Source organism: Elaeis guineensis, chromosome 5, assembly GCF_000442705.2.
Source record: "Elaeis guineensis isolate ETL-2024a chromosome 5, EG11, whole genome shotgun sequence".
Classification (NCBI taxonomy): Eukaryota; Viridiplantae; Streptophyta; class Magnoliopsida; order Arecales; family Arecaceae; genus Elaeis; species Elaeis guineensis.
This window is the reverse complement of record NC_025997.2, coordinates 8,446,874-8,467,766: the sequence shown is the minus strand read 5'-3', so window position 1 is coordinate 8,467,766 and position 20,893 is coordinate 8,446,874. Positions and strand designations below refer to the sequence as shown.

Sequence of the window (20,893 nt, the reverse complement as noted above, 5' to 3'; positions counted from 1 at the left end):
GCTGACTTCTTATGATTGGGAGAGAGAGGGAGAGGAGAGAGCAGAGACGAGAGGCGGCCGCCGTCGCCATGGATAAGATTGGATAAATTCCTCTACTTTCGCTGACGTTAGTCGGAGACCACAAGGCCTCTACTTTCGCTGTCGTTAATCGGAGGCCACAAGGAAGCGTGACGTTACGGGCACCTAGTTCTACTCTCGCTGTCGTTAATCGGAGGCCACAAGGAAGCGTGACGTTACTGGCACTTAGTTAAATAGAACTAAAAAAATTTAAAAAAAATAGAACGTCGACAGCAGGGTTCGAACCTGCGCGGGCGTAGCCCAACAGATTTCAAGTCTGTCTCCTTAACCACTCGGACATATCGACAGTTGCTAGCGTTTTTCTAGTATATCTATTTAATATATATTTAATCCCACAAGAAGAGGAAAAATAAAGTCACCAAGTTTGCAACTTGAGAAAAAAAACAAACTCCTTATATACAATATATCTTTCCCCAATTATATAGATATGTAAATACATCCAAAAGTTTAAAATTCTATCCGAAAAATATAATCGATAAGTAGAACCAATAGTGCTCTACTTGTGCAATCCTTATTGAGAGCACAATATAATAGCTAACATGGATTCTTTGATCGAAGGATAATTTGTATAGCTCCACACTTGATGCCTAAATTTGTGCCTTAAATGAGCCAAACCAACAGAACCTTCACCTACCTAATAAGAAGAAATCCAGAGCTCCCAACTTGCAGTATTATTGCCCTGTTCCTATTAAAATATGTTTGTGGCTTGCTATATAATAGGTTCGCAGCTGTTGCAGTACGCCAGCTTTTCACCAAATAGGTCTGTTCCTTCAAGCCATCATTGCTCCACCTATGAAGTGTGCTAATAACTTGAGCCATAAATAGAAACCATGCAAATGTGAGACATAAAAAATACCCCATGCATAGATGAACTCAGAGCCGATACATTCAGTTATCCTCCAACATTTTAGTGTGCCATGAACATATAATTGCTGATTGGCGAGGAAATCTCAATTGGCAATTCATCAAAAAATTGAAACCATTATCAATATCATCATCGTTCAAACAAGTTTCCCCTAGTATCAGCTCACAAAATTATAGCAAGATTAGGATGGATAGAGTCATTGAGATAGATATCAATATCAACTTCTCGAGCCTTTGTTGCCAGGAAATCAACTGCTTAGTTGGCCTCATAATTCCTAAAAAATATGCTTCCACAATATCAAGTCTTGCACTAAAGGATGTAATGAGGAAGTATTCCCTGAATTTTTTGTGGCCACTTTTGTGACTGTTAGTGAGTCCCCATCCATCCATAAATTTAGAGCATTCATATGAAAAATTAAGAGCCATACTGATTCCTATCTACGCAACCACCATTCAGCATAAGTAGCAGAGGAGGACGGCAATACTTTGCCTCTAGCTCGCAACAAAGTCCTTTGATCATCTCTAATAATGAAAGCAGCAGCTACTCCGATAGAAGTCAAAGTGGCATCGAAGTTTAACTTAAAAACACCCATGGATGAGGGAAGCCAATAAACAACTTTAGGATAGATAATATTTTGATGACATAAGTTTCTAGCTTTCCAATTCCATGATCGGTTCTCAAGCTACATAGACATCCCTACCTCAAAAAACATAGGAGATGCACATATGGTATTTCTAATCAGTTGTGTGGGGGTCATAAATTTTTGCTGAAATAATCTCTCATTTTGGGCCCTCTAAATTAGCCATGCAGTGCAAGTGATGAGTTGTTTCGAGCCATTCTCTACCTAGGAATTAAAAAAGAAGAGCTCTACTTCCGGCAAAAAAAATGGATGAGCATCAAACCCAAGCTTGCAATGCAGATTGTCGGTAATCTTTTGCAAAGGAACAACAAATTATCACATGAGAGCAGTCTTCAATGCCTACTTCATGCAAATCACATAACAATGGATCTTGATGAAGGATATCTCTATTGCATAAAAGTTTCTTATACGGGAGCTTGCGCCACGACAGCCTCCACTAGAGAGTTTATCCTCATAATTACGTCCAGCTTCCAGTATGATAGATGGGGTTGTTGAGTGATTTGATACATGTATTTGAGGACAACACTACAAAACCTGCTCAGTCCCCAGCATAATTGATTAGACCAATAGCCCTGAGCAAGGGGAATAGACACAATATGATTCATCATTTCTGATGGGAATAGAGAAACCAACAGGTTGATGTCCGATTTTCTATCTGATGTGATAAGATTATGCCCCTACCATCCATCCAAGTCTATATGTATGTTTACAAAAAGTTGGCCAAGCAAGCAAAGAAAGTTGGGACAGCCAAGGAACATTTTAGTATTCTTACCACATCTTCTGGTCCGATCGTCAAAATAAATTGGTATTCCACCTTCATCCTTCGACCAACAATCTTAGTCCAGGCATTAGAGCATCTAGCTGATTTTTTATTCACAGGATCCCATATTTAGTAGTAACTACTTGCACCCATAGTGAATGAGGCCTTAAAATTAATTGAGTGGCTACCTTACAAAACAAAGCTTTTTTTTTTTCAGTAACCAAGGAGGTTAAACATAAGCCCTCATATTGCTTTGGGGAGCAAATATATCTCCAAGAGTCTAGATGGATGCCCCTACGTTCCATAGAGTGGCCCCATAGAAAAACCTTAAATTCTTTTTCCTTTCCCTCCAAAATAGAGGCCGGCGCATACATTCTTCCAGCAAAAGATGAAGCCTTTCACTTCCTGCAATCTATTTTGGAAGTCATTACCTCAGTCAAATATTAGAAATTTGAGGCTCCCAGCTTTTTACCAAAGAAAACCACATCTAGGTATCACCAATTTCCTCTTTTTCTGCCATTTGCAGCATCGAACATATAGAAAATGTACATCCCTCGTATCAATTTTGTGTCGGCAGTCTATGAGGTCTCTAAGCGTAAATCTTGGCTCTCATCCAATGTGGTTCTGATGAAGAGATATGGAAAACACTTTTTCATTCATGCTATCAATTTAAAGATCTGTACGTATTGTTTACATAAATACAAATTAAAAGAGAATACATTAAAAATGCAATACAATATAATATAATAGTATATCAAAAAATAATATAATATAATATAATATATTTATTTATTCATATTTTAAATTTGATAAAATCAAAAAGTGGATTGTTGGATCCGATAACCAATTGGTGATAGTCCTTGAATCTCCCTCAAAAATAACATGGAAGTATTGAGGACTCTGGTTGCTGTCATGCCTCCGATCCAAAATCGCGAGCAGGAGGTCGTGGCAATCATCGCATATTTATGAAGAACTCTCTCTATAAGCATGTAAGATATCTCATCACGATATCAATGCATCACAGCAAAATAAATTTAATAATTATTATTCAACTTTAATTCAAATAATTAAATCAAATATTTTATATCCAATAAAGTTTCATTAAAAATAAAATAATAGATCTAAGTTTAATGAAGTTGACAATACTAAATCTCGCCTCTAAAAGCTCTGTTCCAATATTATTTCTCACGCTCGTAATTAATTATTTGAATCTAAAAAATAGAAAGAAAGGTAATGAGCTAGACAGCCCAGTAAATAACAAATATCTCAATTAGATATTTCAGATATTAAATAATTTTCAAGAATAATACTGTAAATAAATATAAAAATATATTTCATGCTGATTTAATGAAAATCCAATCTTTTCAAATATTCATATATAATATAATCATAATTTCGATTCGATTCAAAACACTCGTAACTCAACAGTCTTGATTATGACCAACGTTTAACCTCTATTGGCGGAGTCCACTGAATACCAGTACACAACCCCCACTGGCAGGGTCCACTAAACACCAGCGCACAACCTCTACCGTCAGGATCCACTAAATACCAGCGCACAACCCCCACTGGCAGGATCTACTGAGTACCAACGTATAATCCCTATTGGCGGGACCTACTGAAACATAGTTAGGCTGAGAGCATAAATCCGATCTGTATCAAAATACTTTTGTATCATAACATATCATAATTTCTATGAAACATATGTATAATCAATAAATTCATAGTATTTCTGTGATGGCCCGGCCCGAATAAGAATCCCAGCCCACCAAAGTCCAAAATGAAAAAAAAAAGAAAGAAAAACAGGGGAGAAGACTCCTTCTTCCTCCTCTCGCCGACTCCCAATCGGAGTCGGAAAGAGCTCCTTCCGGTCCTATTTAAGGAGGAGAACCCTCCTCTCTCCCTCTCATCGAGAAATCCCGGGGCAAAATGGTAAAGATCGCCAGAAAATCTACCGTGGAAGACCGACCTATGCCCGTCCAATTGCTCGCCGGAAAAGCCTCGCCGGCGTCGGAGGTAAGCCTCCTCCCCTTCCTCTCTTCTCTCCCTTCCTTCCCGTGTCAGTATGCATGTTCACCGGCGACCAGAGTCGTCGGATTTTCATGAAAAAGGGGGTTCGATTTCTTTTGATTTTTCTTGGGTGCTGGTGGTCGTCGCCGGCCACCGGTTTGGGCTCATTCGGGCGGCGAGTCGCCCCCCTCCCACCGACAGCCGCCCCATGCCAGCTGCGTCACCGGTCGGAACTCTAAGGAGGGGACTTGCCGGTCCCCTGTTTCGGCCAGGGAAGAGCCCGAAGAAGAAAGAAGAAGAAGAAGGAAAAGAAAAGAAAAAGAAAAGAAAAAGAAGGAAAAGAAAAGAAAAAGAAAAAGAAAAGAAAAAGAAGGAAAAGAAAAGAAAAAAAAAGAGAAAAAGAAGAAGAAAATAATATAATAATAATATAATAATAATAAATAGGATTTTCTCCTCTCTCTTCCGTGAAGAAAAAAAAAAGAAGAAAGAAAAGAAGAAAAAAAATAAAATAAATAAATTAACAATGATATAAATAATAAAATATGAGAAAGAGAGTTTCTCTCTCTTCCCCCTCTTTCTTCAGCCTGAACTAATATTTTCTCTCTCTAAAATATTCTCTCTCTTGATTGATTCTCTCTCTAAAAAGGTTAGTGAATGAAGAAATTTCTTTTAATAGTCTTGATCTGATTCTAATGAAGAACCTTGATCCATGGTTGTCAGACAGCGTACTGGCATCCACCTTAATCAGACCATGAATCTTTAGATTTGATCATCCATGATTTCGATCTAGCCATGACTTGATTTGATAATGTTGATTTCATCAATCGAGATATTGGATCAATCGTAATGATGGATTGTGTCACCTGATCAATTCGAATTGTACCTCATGAATTTTCTCTCCTCTGATTTTCTCTCTCCACTTGATTTTATGAAATCGATGAAGAAACTTTGGTCCTATCACTTCTTATCCGATTTGATCTGATAGACAAATTTTGGATCGTTTAGGTCCTAATTAGATTTTGATTAGATGAAATTAGATGATCAGATCCAATCTAAACCGTTGAAATATGGTATTCGTATTCTTTCTAATTATTGAAATTGATTCTGTATAGGATTGTGGATGTTTGACAATGGGATATCGCAATATGATCTGCGAACAGAATTTTTAGAATAAAATTTATAGAATTATGTGGATTTATTGGAATGCATTCGAGGTAAGTAATGTTTCACTTTTTCTAGATTTATCGATAAATTATAATATATTTTTCTGACATGATTTGTGAAACGATGTATGAATTGGATGAATGATATTTTGTTATGAAAATATCTTATTTGAAATGTTATGATGAAGCATGATTGAACATATTGATTTCATGATGCATTATATTGATTTATTTTGATACTACATGATTATATGTTTTATTATCAAAATTAGAATATGAAATATGATTTATGAAGAATTATGATATAAGAAACATTATGAATTGACAACCTGACTATGTAAAGTACCCCGCCAATGGGGGCATATACGTTGGCAATTGATTGTCCCGAGGGTTTACGTCGCCAGAGAGACCAGCGACAAACTGTCAGAGAGACCAGTAGTTCCGAAGAACTTTGCTGCCAGATGATTTGCAGCTCACCGAAAAAAGATACGCAGTGTTATGACCCTGCCACAGAAAAAATATGGTCATAGCTAATGGTTGACGAAAAGAATTTAAGAACGAAAAAAATTAAAATCTGAAAAGAAATTTGAATTTTTGAAAAAAAAATAAATTTGGCATGAATTATATTGCATAACTGAAATTGATTTCGAATTGATGAACTCTATATGCTTATTTTTTATAAATGATTATTTACTTAAATACCTGATGAAATCTGTTGAAAAGTGATCATTGCTTACTGGGCTGTCTAGCTCATTACCTCCTATTTTTACTTTTTTTACAGATATTGAGAAATTAAGATGATACAAGATATGAATGGAAGAGTGATCAGAACCAGAATCTCCATACTTTTATTTTAAATTGAAGTCTTATTGAATTTGATGTAAGGTCTATGAATCATTATTGAATTTATTGAGATATTAAAGAAAAAATTTAGATCGTTATATTTTGGATTTGAATTATTGACTAATTATTCCGCTGTTGTTTTAGGATAGAATGATAAGATGCCTTGCATGCTTATGGAAAGAGTTTTCTATGAGTATGCGGTAGTTGCCATGACCCTCGATTCAAATCTCGGATCGGGGGCGTAAAAATTAAAGTGGTATCAGAGCATTAGTAGATGAACTAAGATGTGTATAGAAGGAGTGTTAGTGGATAGACACTAAGAACATTATGGTGTAGATCTTTGATGATTGTAGTGGGAGTAATATTTATAAATTTTGATTAAACATTGAGATTATGTATAAAAGGATCGCAAGAGATTATGACATATGGAGTTTGAAATATGATGGATAATCTATAGATCATAATATGATTAGTTAGATCTTGATCGATAGTAATTACAAAAGGATTGACATAAAATTTTATTGTACATTATGGTTATTAATTTGATCATTGGTTATTCAAGTGAATTGTAAGTTCAAATTCGATGTGAGAATAATACTATGATATTATTTCTAGTTGAGAAGTTGACTATTATTGGCAAAATAAAGATTTGATAATAAAATGTTATTCCAGAATGGGCTAAGAAAGTTTTTTTTATGATGCTTGATTGAAATATTTATCGAAAGGGAACTTGGTATGTGGATCATATATAAAGTGGCATATTAGGATGAATGCATATTTGGAGATATTGCAAAGAAGCCTATTTCTTATTGATGAAATTGATTTTAAGATTGAAGGATATTCATCATACTGGAATCTTTAATCATTATCCTTAGATCTAAATAATGGATCTTATTATGTCTCTTGGAGACTACATGATGTGTATGAACTTTCAATTTAAAGATTTCGTATCTAAGTTGATCAAGAGATTTTTTGATATTATTGTTGAGATTGTTAATAAAAAATTGATATCTTCAAATTAAGATAAAAGATCTGATTTATATTTATTTCAGATTAAGGGATCCATGTGAATTTATAATTTAAAAATTTTGGATTTAGGAATTGATATGGAGTTCCTTTGCTTTTGTTAATGAGGTCCCTAATCGAATCTATTATTAAATAGAGATTTGATTTTTGAGGCTTGTATGATTGTTGTGAAAAGATACTTGATAGATATTGAAGATCCTGATGATAAAAATTTTAGAAAAAAATAATGATTTAAAATTTTTATATATTCTGATTATGTCCAAATTTGGTAGAGCATTGAAGAATTTTTTTTATTGATTTGACTTATAAGGATTTTTGGTTTGAAAATTATCAAATTGAATTAACATGAGAATTAAGATTTGATTCATATTGATTATAGTAAATCTATATGATGGCTTTAAATATGATATTAGACTCAAGAGTTAATCAAGATTATTGTATACCAGTAAAGGTATGAATGAGAATCGAAAGTTAATCTTTGACTTCAATTGAAATTTAAAATTTTAAAACTTTTCTATTGATAAGATAAAGAAATAATTTGATCAAATTTTTTTTTGGTGAATCTAAGAAATTTTGATTGGTAGATCAGAGTGTGCAGCGGAAGCATTGTAATCTGGATTACTTTGGGTAAGTCAGGAATGTTGATCCTTTGAGTTAAAGAATTATGATAGAGGATATGGTTTGATACAAGAAATTTATTGATATTAGAAAGAATAATATTTTAAAATTTTGAATCATTTTAGATATCCTAATGTGATTTTTAAAAGTAGTGCTTCTACCTACTATGCTACAAAAATATTTAGCATCCTAATTTTAGGATGAGTGGACCTTTGATTTTTGATTTTAGATTTAGAATATCTTAAAATTGAATTTTATAATTCTCTATTTATTATGAAGAATTTGAGATCATTTATCGAATGATGATTTTGATCTTAGATTATTATACTCAAATATTTATCTCCAGGGTATAATGAAATTTGAAGTTAGAACTCTTTTGATCATTATTATTTCTCTGACTGAATGGAAAAGATTGAGGTTGTCTATTGATATTGACGATTGTTCTACAAAAGATAGATTGGAGTTATTTATAATTTAATTTGATAATGAATCGATTAATTAAGAGTAGTGAATGTTTAGATAAAGCAAATTGATATACTTACTTAGAATAGAGACATTGATTTTGATTATAAGAAAAATATAGTTTTGATTTAGATCAATTTTTGAGTTATTGATTTTTATTATGGAATGACTTAATGATAAAATTTACTTCAAGAATTAGAATATTTAAGAGTTTGAGGGTTTGAGTAAGAAAATTTCGATGACTAGAAATAGTGATATTGATTCAATCAACAATGGTGATATTGATCTTTATGAAATGACTTAATGATGAAGTTGTATCGAGAATTAAAATATCAAAAGTTCAGGAATGAGATTGAAATGATAAATATTCAACCTTTGAAAGTACGAATAAGAGAAAATATTTTTGAATTTTGATTGATTAGGATGTCATCAAATGATTCATAGAAGTATATTTTTCTATCTTATGATGGGTTGAAATTAAGAGTGGATAATATTTAAAAAAAAATGAATGATGATGAAGAATGAAGTTCTTATGCAAGAATAAAGACATTGATTTTCTTCTATTCACAAGAGATAGATTTGATTTTGATCTAGTCATGAGGTATTGAATATTATTTTATAGGGAATGAGAGCATAATTTCGAAATCTTGAAACATTGAAAATCTTTGAGATGTTGATTTTGTTAAATAAGAAAATGAATGGTTCCATTTCAGATCGATATTTGATGTATCGATTTTTTCCTTATGAAATAATTTAAGAATGAATTCATACCAAGAATTAGAATATTGAAATATTTATGGATGAGATTCAAGTAAGAAATTATGAAGACTCAAGCAAAAAAAATTTCGAGGACGAAATTTTTTTTAGAGAGGAAGAATGTGATGGCTTGGCCCGAATAAGAATCCCAACCCACCAAAGCCTAAAACAAAAAAAAAAAGAAAGAAAAACATAGGAGAAGACTCCCAAAGGGAGTCTTCTTCCTCTTCTCGTCGGCTCCCAATCAGAGTTGGAAAGAGCTCCTTCTGGCCCTATTTAAGGAGGAGAACCTTCCTCTCTCCCTCTCATCGAGAAATCCCAGGGCAAAATGGTAGAGATCGTCGAAAAATCCACTGCGGAAGACCGACCTGTGCCCGTCTAATTGCTCGTCGAAAAAGCCTCGCCGGCATCGGAGGTAAGCCTCCTCCCCTTCCTCTCTTCTCTCCCTTCCTTCCCGTGTTAGTATGCATGTCCACCGGCGACCAGAGTCGTCGGATTTTCATGAAAAAGGGGGTTCGGTTTCTTTTGATTTTTCTTGGGTGCCGGTGGTCGTCGCCGGCCACCGATTTGGGCTCATTCGGACGGCGAGTCGTCTCCCTCCTGCCGACGGCCGCCCCATGCTAGCTGCGCCGTCGGTCGAAACTCCAAGGAGGGGACTTGCCGGTCCCCTGTTTCGGCCAGGGAAGAGCCCGAAGAAGCAAGAAGAAGAAGAAGGAAAAGAAAAGAAAAAGAAAAGAAAAAGAAGGAAAAGAAAAGAAAAAGAAAAAGAAAAGAAAAAGAAGGAAAAGAAAAGAAAAAAAAGAGAAAAAGAAGAAAAAAATAATATAATAATAATAAATAGGATTTTCTCCTCTCTCTTCCGTGAATAAAAAAAAAAGAAGAAAGAAAAGAAGAAAGAAAAATAAAATTAATTAATTAATAATGATATAAATAATAAAATATGAGAAAGAGAGTTTCTCTCTCTTTCCTCTCTTTCTTCAGTCTGAACTAGTATTTTCTTTCTCTAGAATTTTCTCTCTCTAAAATATTCTCTCTCTTGATTGATTCTCTCTCTAAAAAGATTAGTAAATGAAGAAATTTTTTTTAATAGTCTTGATCTGATTTTAATGAAGAACCCTGATCCATGGTTGTCAGACAGCGTACTGGCACCCACCTTAATCAGACCATGAATCTTTAGATTTGATCATCCATGATTTCGATCTAGCCATGACTTGATTTGATCATGTTGATTTCACCAATCGAGATATTGGATCAATCGTAATGATGGATTGTGTCACCTGATCAATTCGAATTGTACCTCATGAATTCTCTCTCCTCTGATTTTCTCTCTCCACTTAATTTTATGAAATCGATGAAGAAATTTTGGTCCTATCACTTTTTATCCGATTTGATCTGATAGACAAACTTTGGATCGTTTAGGTCCTAATTAGATTTTGATTAGATGAAATTAGATGATCGGACCCAATCTAAACTATTGAAATATGGTATTCGTATTCTTTCTAATTATTGAAATTGATTCTGTATAGGATTGTGGATGTTTGACCATGGGATATCGCAATATGATCTGCGAACAGAATTTTTGAAAGAAAATTTATAGAATTATGTGGATTTATTGGAATGCGTTCGAGATAAGTAATGTTTCACTTTTTCTAGATTTATCGATAAATTATAATATATTTTTCTGACATGATTTGTGAAACGATGTATGAATTGGATGAATGATATTTTGTTATAAAAATATCTTATTTGAAATGTTATGATGAAGCATCATTGAACATATTGATTTCATGATGCATTATATTGATTTATTTCGATACTACATGATTATATGTTTTATTATCGAAATTAGAATATGAAATATGATTTATGAAGAATTATGATATAAGAAACATTATGAATTGACAACCTGACTATGTAAAGGACTCCGCCAATGGGGACATATACGTTGGTAATTGATTTGTCCTGAGGGTTTACGTCACCAGAGAGACCAGCGACAAACCACCAGAGAGACCAATGGTTCCGAAAGACTTTGCTGCTAGATGATTCGTAGCTCACCGCAAGAAGATACGTGGTGTTATGACCCTGCCATAGAGAAAATATGGTCATAGCTCATGGTTGACGAAAAGAATTTAAGAATGAAAGAAATTGAAATCTGAAAAGAAACTTGAATTTTCGAAAAAAAAAATAAATTTGGCATGAATTATATTGCATAATTGAAATTGATTTCGAATTGATGAACTCTATATGCTTATTTTTTATAAATAATTATTTACTTAAATGCCTGATGAAATCTATTGAAAAGTGATCATTGCTTACTGGGCTGTCTAGCTCATTACCTCCTATTTTTATTTTTTTTACAGATGTTGAGGAATTAAGATGATACAAGATATGAATGGAAGAGTGATCAGAACCAGAATCTCCATACTTTTATTTTAAATTGAAGTCTTATTGAATTTGATGTAAGGTCTATGAATCATTGTTGAATTTATTGAGATATTAAAGAAGAAATTTAGATCGTTATGTTTTAGATTTGAATTATTGACTAATTATTCCGCTGTTGTTTTAGGATAGCATGATAAGATGCCTTGCATGCTTATGGAAAGAGTTTTCTATGAGTATGCGGCAGTTGCCATGACCCTCGATTCAAATCTCGGGTCGGGGGCGTGACAATTTCAAAATCACTTTTCGTTCAAAACACAATTTCATAAATCTTGCATAATTTTAAAGAATAATTATTTACTTTCAAAATAAATATAAAATATCTCGAAAAGATGATTCATTACTTACCTTTTACAGATCATTGAATGAATAGATCGATTGATCTCTAGAAAATTCTTTAGTGCCTATTATTCAAAATTATATTCTTGTATTAATATTATTTCAAAATTAAATCTAACAAATCACAGATCAAAATCCTACTTAAGATTGGACTCTTCACTAAACTCGATAAGAATCATCAAAAGGAAGTCTTTCACTGTACTAATCTTAGAAAGATAACTTTGAAAGAGAAATATTTATCAAGAGAGAGAAAATTCTAGAGAGAGAAAGTAAAAAGAGAAAATCTAATTTTAGAGAGAAAAAAATAAGGGTTTAGACTGAAGGAAGAGAGAGAAGAATGAGAAACTCTTTCTCATTTTTATTTTGTTATTTATTTATTTATTTTTTTTCTTTATTTTTTCTTTATTTTTTCTTCCTTCTTCTTCCCATGGCCTCCCATGGGTGAAACAGGGGACCGTGAGGTCCCCTCGTAAGGTTGGTTGACCGGCGATCGACCGACATGGGAATGGTCGGCAGCTGGAGGAGAGCGCACCACCATCAAAAGGAACCCAAAACCGTGGCTGCCAACGACCACTGGCGTCCCAAAAACTAGAAAAAAAAATCAAACTTTTATTTTGATAAAATCCGATGACCCCGGTCGCCGGTGAGCGTGCACATTGGCATGGAAAGGAAGGGAGAGAGGAGAGGAAGAGAACCATAGGCTTACCTCGAGCTCCAACGACCTCTCCGGTGAGGAATCGCGACGAGCACAGTGATGATTTTCACGGCCGATTTCTGACGATCTTCACTGTTTCGCTCCGAGTTTTCATAGTGGGAGGAAGGGGGAAAGGTCCCCTCCCTTAAATAGAGTTGGAGGGGAGGAGTTTGACTACTTTCTGATGGTTTTTTTGACTTCGATTAGGAGTCGTTAATAGTGGAAGAAGACTTCCGCAGGGAGTTTTCTCCGATTTTTTTTTTTTTTGAGCTTTTGGGTTTGAAGTCCAATGGGTTGGGTGTTACAGTTGCATAAACAAGATCCTCCCAAGCCTTCCTTGCCTTCGCCGGGGGACAGTGGCATCATAAAGTTGACATCCCCATGTTGCTATTAGAGTCGATTCCTGATTCGTGACACCTTTCACATGAACGACGAAAGAGAAAAAAAAAAAAAAGAAAAGGCAACAGCTGATGGGCAAAACTTTGAATCGAAACCCATATTGAAAGATTTATATTCTCTACCTCCAGATTGTCAGGAATGGGGCATGCCAATGGTGCTTGTTATATTCCATTATGAAAGCTCATGCGGAGTGTGGCAAATCGCCTTAGGTCGAGCTGTCGTCAAAGTGCCCCTGTAGTTCATTGTCACCCTTTTTTGAGTACTTTAAGGAGCATTGAAATCATTGGGTCGTGTAGAGTGATTATTTCTTATTACATCATTTACTATATTTGGTTTTCTAAGCATACCTATATTTTTGAAAATAAGGATAAGGGTCCCTTTGCTACTCCTTTCAAAGCTCAAGTGTAAATAGTTGAATACATCCAAGCCAGAGCTGATGTTCAGTTCATCAAGATAGCTCGAGAAGTTGAGTCTCTCACTCCACATCTGCTTGCATCTCATAGGGTGATATACTTCACTTGGAATCTCTCACCTCCTAGTTTTCTCAAGATCAATATTAATCTCCAACGCTCCAGAAAAAATATCGTGATGTGGAGTCTACTAAGAATTAGGGGTGCAATTGAGCCAAACCAAATTGAATAGCTAAAAATATGAGCTCGATTTAACTTAAAATATTCAGATTTGAAATTCGGCTCGAGATCGATTAAGTCTTAATATCCCAAGTTCGAGTTCGATTCGATAAAAAATAGGTAAAATTGGATATCGATTCGCTTTGAATATCAACCGAATCATACTCAAATTTAAAATTGAATATTAGTTTATTAATAATATATATATATATATTATAATTAAAAATAATATTATGAAAAATATGTATAGATTTGTGTAAGTTCGCGAGCTTTCGAGTCAAATATCTTGCTATTTGAACTTGATTCGAGCTTGATAATAACTGAATCGAACCGAGTTTAAATTCGAATCGAACTTGAGTAGCTCGCGAATGGCTCGCTTGTTTGTACCCTATTAAGAATTATAAGATGACAATGATGACCTGATGCTACGTTAGAATTATCAAAAATGCCGTTGGAACGTAATGGCTCTTTGTTGAGTTGGGCCCATGCATGGGCCTAACGGTTGAATGACCCGATTATAAAATATTAACGGCACTTGCCGGAGGCGATCATGACAAAGCTGCCGCATGGTTGTAATTTTGCTTGTTTTTGGTAATGAGACGAACGAGAGGTAACGTTGAAACCGTTGTGTGGCATTTCTTTATTATTGATTTATAGAAACATCATTTTTTCAAAAGAAAAGGTAAATCTCAATGTCAGTTTGGAAAACAAATTTTATTGTGCGGATGTCAAATAACGTTGTCGTTTTACTACACAGTCTTTTCTAGATATGGCAAGTTTGTATGCAAAAATATAGTCAAATCCTAGAGAATAAAAAGTGCTATTTTTGCACAGCCATGAATAATCGATATGGAATACGTTGAGCCAAAGGAGAGATTGCAGTTTGTCGTCCATAACCTTGTCTTTTTTCTTCTTTTTTTTTAACAAAAGAATACTAACAATAATCTGTACAGAGTTCTCTTATGAATAAATTATGGGTGGTTACTCTCAACCTCCCAATCTTTACGTCAAAAAGAATACTAACAATAAAAGGTCACCCATGGATTGTAGATTGCCGTCCGACGACCGAAGGTCCTGGCCATTTCACATGAATATTAGAAGAATTATTTACACTCAATATTTCACATCCCAAACCAATCATGCGGATCGATCATGTGACATGGTTGCACCTTCCTAAAGCAAAATCCCAGAAAAATTTGCAAAGTTTGCCGAACAAATTGCACAATATATATCTCACTTTAGAATAGAATTATCAAAAACAATAATAATAAAAATTCCACCTACATGTTATTCCACTGATATCAAAAGGTTGTTATCCATCTCCATTCTTTGCTCATGAACCAACTTAACCAAATTCTATGCATCTTGTCACTATGAAAAGATAAATAAAAAAAATATTATGAGCTAACAAACTCAGTAAAAAAACCTCATATAAGCACAAAAGACAATAATATGTGTGGAATACTGAACATAACAAGTGAAAATTCTCAAGCAAAATATTATTGCATATATATATATTATCAGTCAAGTGGTATTCAAATATAGATATCATATAACAAAACACGTATGCACTAAAATATGCTAATCACATTTATTATCTCAGTCAAATTTTTAGTTAGATGTCTTTTCAGCGGTTATTCCAAATAAGATTTGATGACAATCATGGAATGTCCAATCATCTTTTTGGTATTAGACTAATCAATTCACATTCTTGCTCATGATTGATGAATCATGTCAAATTCTTGCTCATGATTGGCTGTATGTATGATGTTCTTATCCATGCTGACTATTTCGATGTCATATTTCTACACATGCCTAGCTATTTACACACCATATTCCTACTCATGTTCATATCGGTGGTTGGTTGTCCACAATCAAGATGGCTAGTCTACTATTTTTTTAATTAATCTATATATCGTATTTGATTTTTAATCTATTTAATAATGATGCTACCAAAACATGATTACATTGTGATGCATGCAAAATCAAATGTGCTAAATGTACTTATACAAATATATGCACATAACTTCAAGTGTTATGAGAACATGCAAGGAGAATTCTTACTTCGACCGGCAGCAAAACAAATACTTCATCTATAATTCCAATTGCACGCCTGACAATCCACATGTACCCTTAACAATTTTCAATAAGCTTCACATTAAGTTTCACCATTTATCATGATCAAGGTACCTCGGTTCAAGAGTTCGATTGCAAAACCTACACTAGATGGCTTCTCACATAGATGATTACACTCCTACAAAATTGAGATCATCAGGATAGGGGCAATACATTAAGATGGGATAGGAGGACAAGATTAGATCTATGGGAAAGTCGACAAGATCCAAGTAGGGACCACAAGCTCAAGGCTGTTGTTGATGTGCAGGTCAATGGGCAGAAGGGCTATCATGGGGGAAGCTGAGTTGTGGAGGGCAATTAGCAAGATCAAAAACTTGGGTTCCCATCTGTTGAGACCAAAGGAGAATCAAAATCATGACAGGATCAAATGTTGAGGACAACATCGAGGGAGGAGAAAGAGGAAATAGGGGGTGAGCATTCCCCTCCGTGCTGCCTTTTTGGTTTGGCCCGGAGGAAATCATGCTCGATTCGCTTGCCTTCTTGGTGTCACCGTCGTGCTGCCCAGCCAACGACTAGCTCGGTCCTCGCACAATACTTCCAAGGGCACATAACAAGCTTAGATTAACATAGAACCAGCTCCTGGTGGAAGAAAGATGCAACCCAGTTTGCCATCCATGAGCACAATTAATTTATGCATAATATTTTAACCCACTTTCCAATCATTAGAACTCTCTCTCTCTCTCTCTCGCGCACACAAACACACACCGTCTCTATGGTCACAAGGAGAGTTGTGACCATAAACAAATACTAACTTTTTGAATTTTTTTTTCTTGATACAAATACGATGATCTTATTCGTTGCCGTGCTTCCATTCTCTTATGCTCAATTACATCTAACAAATCTACCAAGGACTAGCCTTCCATATTGATCAGGAAAGAGAAAATGGCTTTTACTGCTATGTTGCAAGCAGGAAGCTTTCTACGTTAATTGCGTCTCAAAATTTATATGCAGCAGATTTTCTTACCTGCTGGTTATTTTTCAATTTCCTTAAACATTACAGCACCAACAAGATAAATAAGTTTTCTTATGTCAACTTGTGCTACCTATTTCTTGTTAGCAGAAGATCTTATATCAACGTCTTTTATAAAATCTTACACCAAAATCTGATTTGTAAAGTATATTGTCCGTAAATTCTGTCACAATTTGCAGCCTGTCTTTGGATCCATGTTTGGAACAACTCTTTGTGCATAATACGCGTTCTTTTTATCCTTGGACATGTCTACCTAGTGATGTTATTAGGCTGGTCCAACTGGGCCAAAGGTTATAGCACATAGATTGGGCTAATGTTGTAACGAGCTCTCTCGGCCTCCAAACTTCCTCTAGTTATTAATTAACCTTCTACATGGCTTTAGAGCCACTCCAAATTCCTCTAAATCAACCTATCCTTTGACGTGAAGGATATAATTTCTTGCTTTGTGAGTATATTTTGTTTCTATAGTTTAAAATCTGGGTCAACCAATTTCATGTGCAAGAACCACACTCGTTTATTAATCTCATGAAGGTTTCTTTCAAATTTCGGTCTTCCATCAATAGAAGCCATGATTCATGGCTTCAAAGAGGATTCCTTGACATGATTCATCTTAACAGAGTCTACCTTCATTGCATGCTTACTTATCGTGTCGGACTCTTCGCAAAATTAATTGTATTTTATTGTGAGGTTTTTTTTTTCTTATTAGATGAGGTTACGTGACCTCTAGCCATGACTTAAGGTGATAATTCAGACCAAAATTAGGGATGCTGATGAAACTCTTGTTAATTTCAAATGCCGTCCAAACATCGATCGAATGGACTGATTCTATGCGATATCTTATTGGATTTTTCAATCCACAGATGTCAGGGAATGACATCAAAGATGATATTTTTTAGAAATTGCATTTATTGGCCTTCTCCAAGAGTGGGGTTTGAAGATATACACCAAGCCATGCTGGCCCCTTCAGTTCTCCAAGTGGCTCATGCTTGCACCTACGATTTTAGAACCCCAGTTGATGACATCAAAGTTCTGACTATGGCTTTTCCAAAAGCCACGAATTAGCCCTTGAAACATTGATATAATGTATCCGGACGCAAATTTGTTCCAGAACAGAAAAGAATAAAACAGCTACTATGGTGCAAATGGTCCTATCTATATCCAAATTGAGATTGAATTGCTGATGGTTGAAAGCTTTTCAGCATTTGGTTTTGTTGGTACATGAAATAAAATACCCGACAATTGGCATCATGACACTGTTTTTATTCTAAACATGTTTTGCCAAGAAGTAATGAGTGCGAATATCTGGTTTTATTGGCTCCATTTTTGGATCATTTAAATAAAGCCACCAAGCAAGAGGGTTATATGCAACTCATATTGCACGTAAGCAGTTTAACACAGGCCGATATGGAGTTTCAATAATCCTCAACTTCATAAATAATAAATTGAAATAAAAAATATAGATACTAAACTTCATGCGTTTGATCGATAAAATGCATGAATGCAAATGTCTCAGTTTACTGTACAAGACTTTTGTGTATTGGACATGGGTCAATTTAAGAGAGAGGTGTGTGGCTCATATGGCATGGAGATATACTATTTTTTAAAGAAAATTTTTTTGTACACCGCATGAAGTGTAGAAAAAATGCACTGTCCCATCTGATTGGGCCACATAGTCATTATTTTTCCACGCACATTTAATACTTGCAGTTTTGCTTTTTTGTTTGAAATTTTGAATGATAAAAATGTCCCTCCTTTTTTAAAAAAATTACGATATTCTGTAGTCATATTATGATTTTCTGCGGTCAAATTATGACTTCTTGTGTATACAAGATATCATAATTTTTATTCCAGAAGTTATAAAGAGGAAGGATATTTTCGTCATTGAAAATTTATGTAATTTTTAAATGATGGAAATATTCTTTTCTTCCTTATGATATTCTATGATCAAATTATGATTTTTTGTGTGTAGAAGTACTGTAGGATGTCATAATATAGCCACAGAATATTATAATTTTTTTTAAAAAAGTAAGATATTTTCGTCATTCAAAATTTCAAATGAAAAAATAAAATTACAAACATTAAATACATATTGAAAAATGGTGACTATGTGGGCTAATCAGATAGGCAGTATATTTTTTCTCCACCGCATGTGATGTATAAAAAATTACTCTTTCTCCAATAGTGATATAAGTATGAAGTGTACATATGATTTTTAATATCCTATGATGACAGGTTTGCTAAAGAAATTTTATGTTGTCGTCATTCATGACAAAGTAATAGTATCATGACTATTATATTAAAATATCTTGTGATCCTATGACGATATTGTTGTGTACAACAATGGATCTCTTTTGAGGCTAGTGTTTTCTTTTTTTTTCCACCTGCCAAATTTGATAAAAGATATAAGTGGTGAAGCAAGTCAAAGAAATGTAACTATCATCAAGATCATATAGAGTCTAAATTTGATGGTGGTACTTCCAATGTTATTCAAAAAAAAAATAGAAGAAAAGAAAAGAAAGGTGGATAGATCTTGGTGGTCATATCTCTGTCTAGCAACCAAAGAGTTAAAGTCCAAGTAGATCTCCATCTCCCCGCTCTCTCTTTAGGAAAAGAAAAGGAAGTGGTTTTCTTGGAGGGTGGTAACATCTTCAAGCATAGTGAATTTATTCATTAAAACAAGATAAGATGATCAGTCATTACTAATTTGAACATATCTTGTCACTAACAATGGGGAATGAAGATTCTCAATGCATATGCTCAATTCAAACTCTAATCCAATTATCGTAAATCAAAAGTTAGTCATCATAAGTTGATAAATATAATCCCAGAGCATCTTATAATGCATTTGTTCCGGATAGAGTCTAATAACCTCGAAGCCTTCATTCGAATTTGATGCTTGCTACAGAGGAGGCAATGGATCTTTACGACTAGGACTTAAATTACTTAGTGCCTTTTTAATAGTGCTACCATTGAGTCTCATGTTTTAATAAGATTTATGAGACATCATCAACAGTCATTACAAATTTTTAACATATATTCCCCAACTGTTCTACTAAACTAATTTGGTGGGCTAATCTCATTGACCCGGGACTTTAAATTACAATATGCACAAACAAACCCATCACTTTCATCTTTAGCCTTTAAAAAAGTGTTCTACTCCATGATGCACAAAAAATTCTTTGTTTCACTTGCACACTATAATATACTACTACTTGAATCTGCAGTTTTGGAGGCTTCCAACTATGGGCTTCCTAAACCGTCTCTCCCTCTCCCTCCCCCTCCCCCTCCCCCTCCCCAGAGCCTTGCGGTCTTTTGGTATGCGTGAAGACTTGGATTATATTTAGTGTGCCCTTGGGATTAAAGAAAAAAACATTTATTTACGCAACTGTGACAATTAATAAGGCATAGTTTGTTAGGGCCTAGTCTGGCATCTTCTTGTAAAAGGGGAATAGAAGGGAGGGTGGAAGCCCGCAAACACATGGCCCTAGGCCACGTGCACGTGCTCAAGCCTTTCAGTGCCAGGGAACCCGCATCGATCGGCTCGAACCTCCCCCACCCCCCACCACTGACCCAACCGTACCCCCGTCAACCTGGTGCCCACCGTTCACGGCCCGGCATTGTCCGGTGTCTAAGCCGTGTAATATAAAACTTCTCTCTCCCACCAAGAAATTATGCCATACCATCACGTAAGCAATGTAGTATACCAATCATCTCATTATGCATGATGAATGGAATCCATAAAAATAGGATGAGATGATTATCATTGTGAAAGTTATCTCATGAGGAGCATCCAAAGCGGTTTGGTGAAGCTACGGTTGATGTGGGCTCAAGATCTTGATTATGTACCCATTTCAAATCATTTACTCGATCTATCGTCCGAGTGAAACCTGCAAGTTGGTGGAATGATTTTCCTTCAAATGAGTGGCTAGAGCATGGCTTAACAGTCTGAAGGATCAGATCCAACAAACCTATAGATTCCAGCAAATAGCCTACAAACTTAACTTCTAATATAAAAGAGCTACGATGGAAATCTTCACATAAGGATAAGCTAACTCAACTAAACAAG

General features: G+C 34.8%; 1 non-coding gene across 1 annotated transcript; it reads right to left on the bottom strand.

Annotated features, from left to right (window-relative positions):
• Positions 1–282: 282 nt before the first annotated feature.
• On the bottom strand, positions 283–364 carry TRNAS-UGA (transfer RNA serine (anticodon UGA)). Its single transcript has one exon. It is a non-coding gene; the product is annotated as a tRNA-Ser (tRNA).
• Positions 365–20,893: the final 20,529 nt, after the last annotated feature.